The sequence below is a fragment of the Galeopterus variegatus genome, unplaced genomic scaffold (genome assembly GCF_000696425.1).
Source record: "Galeopterus variegatus unplaced genomic scaffold, G_variegatus-3.0.2 Scaffold265, whole genome shotgun sequence".
NCBI classification, from domain to species: domain Eukaryota; kingdom Metazoa; phylum Chordata; class Mammalia; order Dermoptera; family Cynocephalidae; genus Galeopterus; species Galeopterus variegatus.
The window spans coordinates 357,821-366,406 of record NW_007726376.1 but is presented as its reverse complement, the minus strand read 5'-3'; the positions used below and the strand labels follow the sequence as shown (position 1 = coordinate 366,406).

General features: G+C 38.5%; 1 protein-coding gene across 1 annotated transcript in view; it reads left to right on the top strand.

The window, feature by feature from the left end:
* The first annotated feature begins 833 nt into the window (after positions 1-833).
* Positions 834-8,586, top strand: part of NFKBIZ (nuclear factor of kappa light polypeptide gene enhancer in B-cells inhibitor, zeta) — a 28,889-nt gene continuing 21,136 nt past the window's right edge. The window contains exon 1 of the mRNA XM_008566699.1: positions 834-911. The gene's annotated coding sequence lies outside the window, so the exon portion shown is untranslated. The remainder of the gene's footprint in view (positions 912-8,586) is intronic.

The following is an 8,586-nucleotide window of genomic DNA, read 5'->3' as shown; positions in this document are numbered from 1 at the left end:
GCGGCCCCCCCCCCCCCCCTCATAACAATCTGTATATTTTAAGGGGTTTTGTTAGAATAAAAGCACATTTCTGGATAGGTTGGATTAGAGATTCTCTCCATGGGGATTAGTGAACTGGCTGTGGTGAATTAGGGGGATGCCCCAAAGAGGATATTTATCATGTAAATTTTAAGCACTTGGTAATATATATTCCCTCAATTTAAATCTGGCATCTAAAGAAATACATTATTTGTTTGGGTGGAATTGTTTTTGCTTCTCTTAGACAGTAGGTTGTTTAGACAATAAAAGGAGAGAAAAATTTCCAAGGCTCTTTTACCACCCTCAGTCATCCCTGACAGAGGAGAGGATTAGCCACACAGATCTTCTAAACATGCAGATAATCCTGAGTCTTGTTATGATCCACCACTCCTCTCCACTGTCTTTCTAACATCATTTTCTGAGGCTAAAGACATAGTTGGGCAGCATACAGGTGTGGAGCTATAGAAAAGTCAGTTTGGGATGAGTTGGCACACACATATAATGTTAAATGTTTGGCAGCATACTTTCCAGTGTGGAGGCGATGCCATGTTCAGCATTACAGCCTTTTCTTTACTGAGGAAAAAGGAAGCAAACCTATCTCTTTGTAATTTGTCCTGAAACAGGCCCTGCTCTCAGAAACCAAAGAAACCCTTTCAGAAGCTACAGAGTCATGGAGAGCATTACCGAGAGAAAAGATTTTCTAATTGTTCTGAGACCATCAATGAATTGCTTCTGAACACCGTTTCCTTATAGCTCACACTGGTCTGGCTCATAGCTGACACTGATCTGGTGGCCTCTTGATTTTTTTTCTCCCCAGGTTAACAGGAAGATCATGAGGGCCCAGGCCGAACTTCACCTTTTGGCTTTCTTGGCCTGATGCTGAACTCCTGAGGGTGAGAAGCGTAGATATTTCTAACCAAGTAGGATCCAGGAGTTACCCGGGCCTTGGCCCATGTAGTCACAATGGGCAGTGGGATGTTCTCTAAGATTTCTAAGATTCTTGTATCTCTTAAATTAACCAACTTCTGAAGTTGCCTCCAAATTACTAAGAATTTTACTTATAGCATTTTACTGTGATTTCTTGTGAACTAAGATCTTTTTGGTGGTTTAGAATTTTTTAACCAATTTATGGAATTTTTACTATCTTCCATGGGAGGAGGACACATAAACACACTTAAGAGGGGAATTCAGCTCTCTGCTGCCAGTTTCAGGGTTATGTAATTTCTAACAGGCTCAGAGAGCATCGTGCCTTCTCACGGTTTTGGTGAAGAGACTCATTAAAACTAGTGTATGTGGTTTCTGATTAAAGCACTTCCTGTTCCTTTAATTTGGGAGTGTCTATGAGGTAAGACACTTTCCTTTCAAACTTGGTGGACGAAAGTATTTTACTGTTCTTGGGGGAGATAGTGGATTGGGACTTAACATTTATTTATTTATTTATTTATTTATTTATTTATTTATTTATTTATTTATTTATTTATTTATTTATTTATTTATTTATTTATTTATTTATTTATTTATTTATTTATTTATTTATTTATTTATTTATTTATTTATTTATTTATTTATTTATTTATTTATTTATTTATTTATTTATTTATTTATTTATTTATTTATTTATTTATTTATTTATTTATTTATTTATTTATTTATTTATTTATTTATTTATTTATTTATTTATTTATTTATTTATTTATTTATTTATTTATTTATTTATTTATTTATTTATTTATTTATTTATTTATTTATTTATTTATTTATTTATTTATTTATTTATTTATTTTTGTCTTTTGTCTTTTTTCCGTGTCCGGCAACGGATCGCAACCCTCAGTGTTGCCCCCGTACCGGACCGGGGACCGGCGACGGGATTGTAACCCTCGGTGTTGCTCCCGCGCCTCGCTCAGCCAGTGAGCGGGAACCAGTCTGTATGTGGGATCCGAACCCTCGGGCGGGAGCGCCGCCACGCTTCCCAAGCGGCGCACTATCCAGTGCGCCACCGGGCCGGCCCAGGGACTTAACATTTATTAAACACTTGTTTTGGGAGCTGACCAGCAGATCTCATTTAGTCCTCATAATAGTATTTGAAGTAGGTATATTTAACCTGATTTTATAGATGAGGGAATTAAGGCTCAGAACGATGAAGCAATGGGCAAGGTCCCCCAGACAGTAAGTGGCAGAGCCTGGATTTGCCACCAGGCCACTGGGATGTTAGCAAAGGTGCAAAGGGGAGATGTCATCTTCTTTCCAGGGCTCTGATTTCCCTTCCCCTTCCCAGCTCATGCTTGGCTACTACCTATTATCTGCTCAAATTTAACTTATGAAGTTTTAGTTGATAACCACTATAATCATTCACATTTTAGGAGGACCACAGGAGAATGTTTTAGACCTCAAAGAGTAAAGCCATGTAGTGGAATTGATGTGGATAGTTGGACTAATGTTTTGGGGAGAGAGAGCATTTTACTTATTAGGCCATTTTTGGACACAACAGCTGAGATTATAAAAAAAAAAAAGGGAGTGTCTTGCTACCCATTTACCTTGCTCCTCTCAGGACATTTCTTTCTGTGTTAGAAAGCTCAATTTTTTGTTTGTTTGTTTTCCTGGTGGCTGGCTGACCCCTTTGACCTTGGTGTCATTACACTGTGCTCTAACCAACCGAGGAAAGCTCAGTGTTGGAAGAGCACTCCTAGTCACAGCTACAGTGAAGGGCTGCTACTCAGAAGCCGGGAGCCACAGGCACCTGGCAAACCCTTTCACCTGTTCTCTACCAGCCCTAATATTGCAGAGTGAGTTAATAAACTATCTCAATTAACTTCTTTCAGAGGTAGCCCCCAGGAAAGAAATTTACATGTTTTGCATCTCTGGTGATTTTTAAAAAACTCACATGATCCTTTTCTAGTTTGCATTTTCTATAGGCTCCACAGTATCATGAGAGTGGAGTAATAAATCTACTTGGATGGTTAAAAATAAAATGCTGTGATGAATTAAGGAAGAATTTTGATATTTGTTTCTTAAGGTAGTGCTTCTCAATTAATGTGTATAAGAATCACTTGGGGATCTTGTTGAACTAGATTCTTTTTCAGCAGGTCTGGGGTGGAGCTTTTGATTCTGCCTTTTAAACAAGCTCCTAGGTGATGCTGATGTTGTTGGCCCAAGGTCCACACTTTGAGTAGCAAAATTACAAGGCATCGTAAGTTTCAGTTAGTAAGAAAAATTATGGAGTTTTTCTACAAAATCTGCAAATGCCATTTTACCACACAGGAAAATAAATTGTCATGGTTATATTAAACAACAATGGTAATGTCACATAAAACCAAATATCTGAATTAAACCTATCAAAAAACTGTTGATCAAGTAGATGTTTTACCTATATGATGCCAACTTCCTGATATTTGGTGACATTAAAAATGAATTTCTCACTTCTTGTTCATATGTTTAGCAGTGTGCAGACACTTTTAATATTGGTATAAGGCCTTTGGACACATTGTAGCACTGAGTAGTGTATGTGCATCCTCAATCCTCTGTTTTAATCAAATTTGCTGGGTTTGACTACACCCATTTTGTAGAGTGGCTCATACTGTAAATCACGCATTCTTAAAGAGCTTGATATCGCCCCCAAGAGGGCAAAAGTTGGTTCTTTGAGTGGGGGGTGGGGGGAAATATTAGATATTACAGTGGTTTGTTGTCTTCCAGAAGGCCATGGTACATAAACAGATTATATATCTGTGGCATTAAACTTTCATCAGGGCATGATTAGGAAGAAATGTCTAAAGAGGCTCCTTATGGGTGTGATAGTGAAAGAAAGGATGAGACTCACTGCTGTAAATGCTCTGCACATACTTATTCAATTGAGGTCTGAAGATTTTTCTCTGGTCTGTTAGTCTTTGTGTGTCTTGCTTTGTGTCTGCATCATTTCCATGGATTTTTAAAATACTGGCTTCCAGAGGAGGTGTGTTTTTTTTCTTTTGTATTTCTTTATTTCAGGAAAGTTCGCTTCTATTATATCCTTAAGTGTTTTAAATATATTTTTAAAATTGTGGTAAAATATACATAACATAAAAGTTACCATTTTAACCATTTTTAAGTATGCAATTCAGTAGCATTATATACTTTCACATTACTGTACAACCATCACCACCATCCATCTCCAGAACTTTTTCATCTTCCCAAACTGAAACTCTGTATCCATTAAACAATAACTCCCCATTCCTTTCTCCCCCTCGTCCCTGACAACCACCATTGTACTTTTTGTCTCTGTGAATTTGACAACTCCAGGTACTTCATATATGAAATCATACAATATTTGCCCTTTTATTTCATATAGCATAATGTTTTCAAGATTCATTCATGTTGTAGCATATATCAGAATTTTCCTTCTTTTTAAGGCTGAATAATATTCCACTGTGTATATAAATATCACATTTTGTTTATCCATTCATCTGTTGATGGACTCTTGGGTTGCTTCTAACTTTTGGCTATCGTGAATAATGCTCCTATGAACAGGGGTACAAGTAGCTGTTTGGGTCCCTGGTCCCTGCTTTCAGTACTTTTGGATATATATCTGGAAGTGGAATTGCTGGATTATATGGTAATTCTGTGTTTAATTTTTTGAGGAATTGTCACACCATTTTCCACAGTGGCTATACCACAACTATTTCTTTCTTTCTTTTTTTTTTTAACTCATTTTGTGCAGTGTTTAGCAGAGTGCAGTGAATAAGTGTGCACACCATGAATATATGAAGAAAATGATATGAAGTTTAGAGTAAATAATCTGCTGAACAATTCAGCACAACTATTAAAACAACCTTCCCTACACACTCACCTTTGTGTGTACACATACTACCAATGCACACACTTATAAACTAGTGCATGGTTGGAAATAACTTCTCTGAGAATCATTTAGCTAAAGTACTTAGATTCTATGTAGGTTAGATCCTTTTGACAATTTGGAAGACTTGTTATGGAATTCCACAGTTAAAAGAAACCTAGGAAGACTTGCTGGAGGTTTAAAAGGGCCAGAGCTACAAAGGTGGTCCACAGATGTGGGCTTAGGCCTTGTGAATGGACATGAACCGGGAACACTTTGAGGATGGAAATTGTGTGAGTTCTGACTTTTGACGTCCTCCTTTCCTCCACCCCCATTCCCTCACCTCAGCAGTATATCACATGGTCACTCCATGAATTTTGGTTGAATAAATAACCCAGAATGGAAAAAGTGAAAGAATGATTTATTTTCTAATCCTAATAGCTGTGAAAAGCTGTTATGAAGACTATAAGAACTTTCTGTTTTGTATCTCTGCTAAGGGCAAAGGAGGTGGGTTTAATCTGAGGGGGAAGACAAGAGTTGGAGGAAGATGAAAAGGGATCACTGGGCAAGGTTGTTGAACTGTCCCTTGGTGTCTTTAGTATCACGATAGATGGAACTATCTGAAAGATGGCAAAGGTGATATATCATGGACCTTTCTGGCCCTGCTGTTCTGTACTAATGTTTCATATCTTTTAAATAGCCAAGGAAAACAATTTTGTTTGTCTATCTGTGGTGTTGAACAGTGTCCAGCATTAAGATAAGAAAGGGATTCTTAAACACAACACTAATCAAAATCTAGGGCACAGTGACAGATTGCAGAGTGGTATTTTGTTATGGCAGCCCTAGCAGACTAATACATTGTCCTATCGTACTTCCACCTACGAGGGTACTTTTCTTTCCCCTCTCCCTGCCGGCCCCCACGTGTGTGTGGCTACAGGGTGCAGGGAGGGATAGATTACAGATTGGACAAAAACCTGTTAGCCACACCTTGTGTCTACATAGCATTTTTCCCCCAGAGCACTTTCACATTTGTGCAATTAGACTGGCTGGGAAGGAGCCCAACGTATAAAAATCATAATTGTAGAATTTGTAAATCAGAAAATGATTATAATGAACAATTCCTAAAGATGCACTCAATTGGCCATGAGGTTCAGTAAACAGGTTCTCCTGTCAATGTCCTTCTGTTTTTCTCTATTTCCAACAAGCTTGCTCAAGTGTTGTCTCTTAATAATCTCATTGTGGAGTTTACAGACTTGTTCTGTTGCCCTGCAGAGTATCCTCTTCCCACGAGTCTACCTCATCCTGTACAGGGTAAAAGTTCCATAGAATTCTAGCAGACAGGGCCTGGGGAACCAAAAGGCAATTCAGCAATGAAGAGTAGAGGATAGAAACAAAGTCGTACATTGGTTTTATGTGTTCTGTTCGTTTTCACTCAGAATCTTCCATAGGTGATTCTCAAACCTTCTTTTACCCAGCACACCTGACAGGTATGACACAGTCCCATCAGAGTGATCTTCAAAGAGGGGTTGCGTGGCCCTTGAATCACTCCCTGGTGATTTTGCTAGTCCTTCAAGGAGGAATTCCCCATCTGTTATAGAGCTACTGCTTTAAATTATTTTACGTAGTCCTAGTGCCATTTATACCTCTCAAACTATTGAAATGCAGAAGTTATATTAGACAAGAATTTTTACCTGTATGAAATACAAGTAGATTCAAATTTACCTTTGATTACAATTCCTTTGAAAAAAGCAGTGTGGAGTTGGTTTAAATGCCTACCCTATCTAAGGTTGTATTTTATGACAACCCCATCACATGGTCCTCCTGGAGAAAAATATGGAGAAAGGGGATTAAACAGACACTTCTTATGTTTGTATGGTCTGTGGGCACCCACAAAGTTACAATGATATGGGCACTTACATAGGTTCAATGAGATAAGAATCTTTATTTATTTTAATTTTTTTTTAAAAAGATGACCGGTAAGGGGATCTTAACCCTTGACTTGGTGTTGTCAGCACCACACTCACCCAGTGAGCCAACCGGCCATCCCTATATGGGATCCGAATCCGTGGCCTTGGTGTTATCAGCACCACACTCTCCCGAGTGAGCCAAGGGCAGTCCCCAAGATAAGAATCTTTAAATACAGGTGAGCAAAAGGAAAAGAGACCTGACAGAAACCAAATACTCCATAAGGGGGCCGGCCCGGTGGCACACTGCTACAGTGTGCCATTTGGGAGTGTGGTGGCGCTCCCGCCGAGGGTTCGGATCCCACATACAGACCGGGTCCCGCTCACTAGCTGAGCGAGGTGTGGGAGCAACACCGTGGGTTGCGATCCCGTTGCCAGTCCCGGTCCGGTGCGGGCGTGACACTGAGGGTTGCGATCCGTTGCCGGACACGAAAAGCGACAAAAAGGAAAAAAAAAAAAAAAAAACCAAATACTCCATAAGGAACCTTCTATGAAAATAAAAAAAAAAAAAAGAAAGAAAAAGTAGATGCAAACAGATAATCTGATAAGAGTAACCAGACTGCTAAAATGCTGGATTTTTAAAGAAAGTCACATCTATTTTCTCATAAAGAAATGCTGTAGTGGAGAAGGGACTAGGTGATGTTGATTTGGGAAAAGTACACAAATTTAAGGGAAAACATTTAAGGGATAAAAGGGATTTAAGGGATTTAAGGGAAAACACAAGTAGAAAGAAGACTAAGTTACCAGGCTGGATATTTTGAGAAACTCATGTGTCCGTGTTCATTTATCAAAAGGCATTTGTTTAAAAAATTTTTACTTTAAGAAAAAAAGTCAATATCCAGCAATCTAATAACTGTCCACTTAAATTCTATTGATCATAAAAATTCACCTATTCATATATTTATTGGATGAATCTGTATTGAGCATGTTCTGGATACTCTTCCAGGTACTAGGAACACAGTTCTGAACAGAAAGGCAGTCTTGTGTCCTCATGTAGCTTACATTCTACTGGGAGAGACAGACAGTAGTTGAACAGCTATACAATGACAGGTGGTGATAATGTGCTGTGAAGAAAAACAAAGCATGGTAAAGGAAGAAAGCCAGAGGTGCTGTTCTAGCTAGAGAGGTCCTGGAAAGCCTCCCTACTATCTTCCAAACCTATGTGACAACCACACAGTTTGAGACCTGAGAATTCTTGTCTCCTGTTCTTATTGAAGTCTGGGCAATCTTACCCACTCCTACAGGTTCCACTCTGACCTGTATAGAGTTGATTCCTCTCTCTAGCTCTGACCTTTTCTCTGAGTTATAATTCCATGTTGCCAAGAGTATAATCAACAAGTCTAAAACTAAACTTGCCATATTCCTTCTTGGCCCCTCTACCTTCACCAAAAGACTATCTTCTTTTTTCCAGAAATTTTTAGAGGACTTAAAGATTTGACTCTTTGTACTACTTTATTTGTGGCAGACGACTCACCTGGCACATCATTAAGTGCTCAGAAAATTATTGGTGGGACAAAGTGATACAGGGGACCTCTTTATTTATTTATTTTTTAATTTATTGAATCAAAATCGATTATACATATTTTGGGGGTTGAACATTGAGATATGTTGATTAGATCAATATTACTAGCATATATACTGTTACAAATCGTAATTATTCTTTATGCCCCTTGTCCAATCTCTCCCCTTCCCCATTCCCTCCCCCCTCTAATTGCCCTAGATTTCTTCTCTCCTTCTGAAAGATTAATGGTTACTCTGTTAACTTGTTGCCTAGATGATCTGTCCAATGCTGAGAGGTGT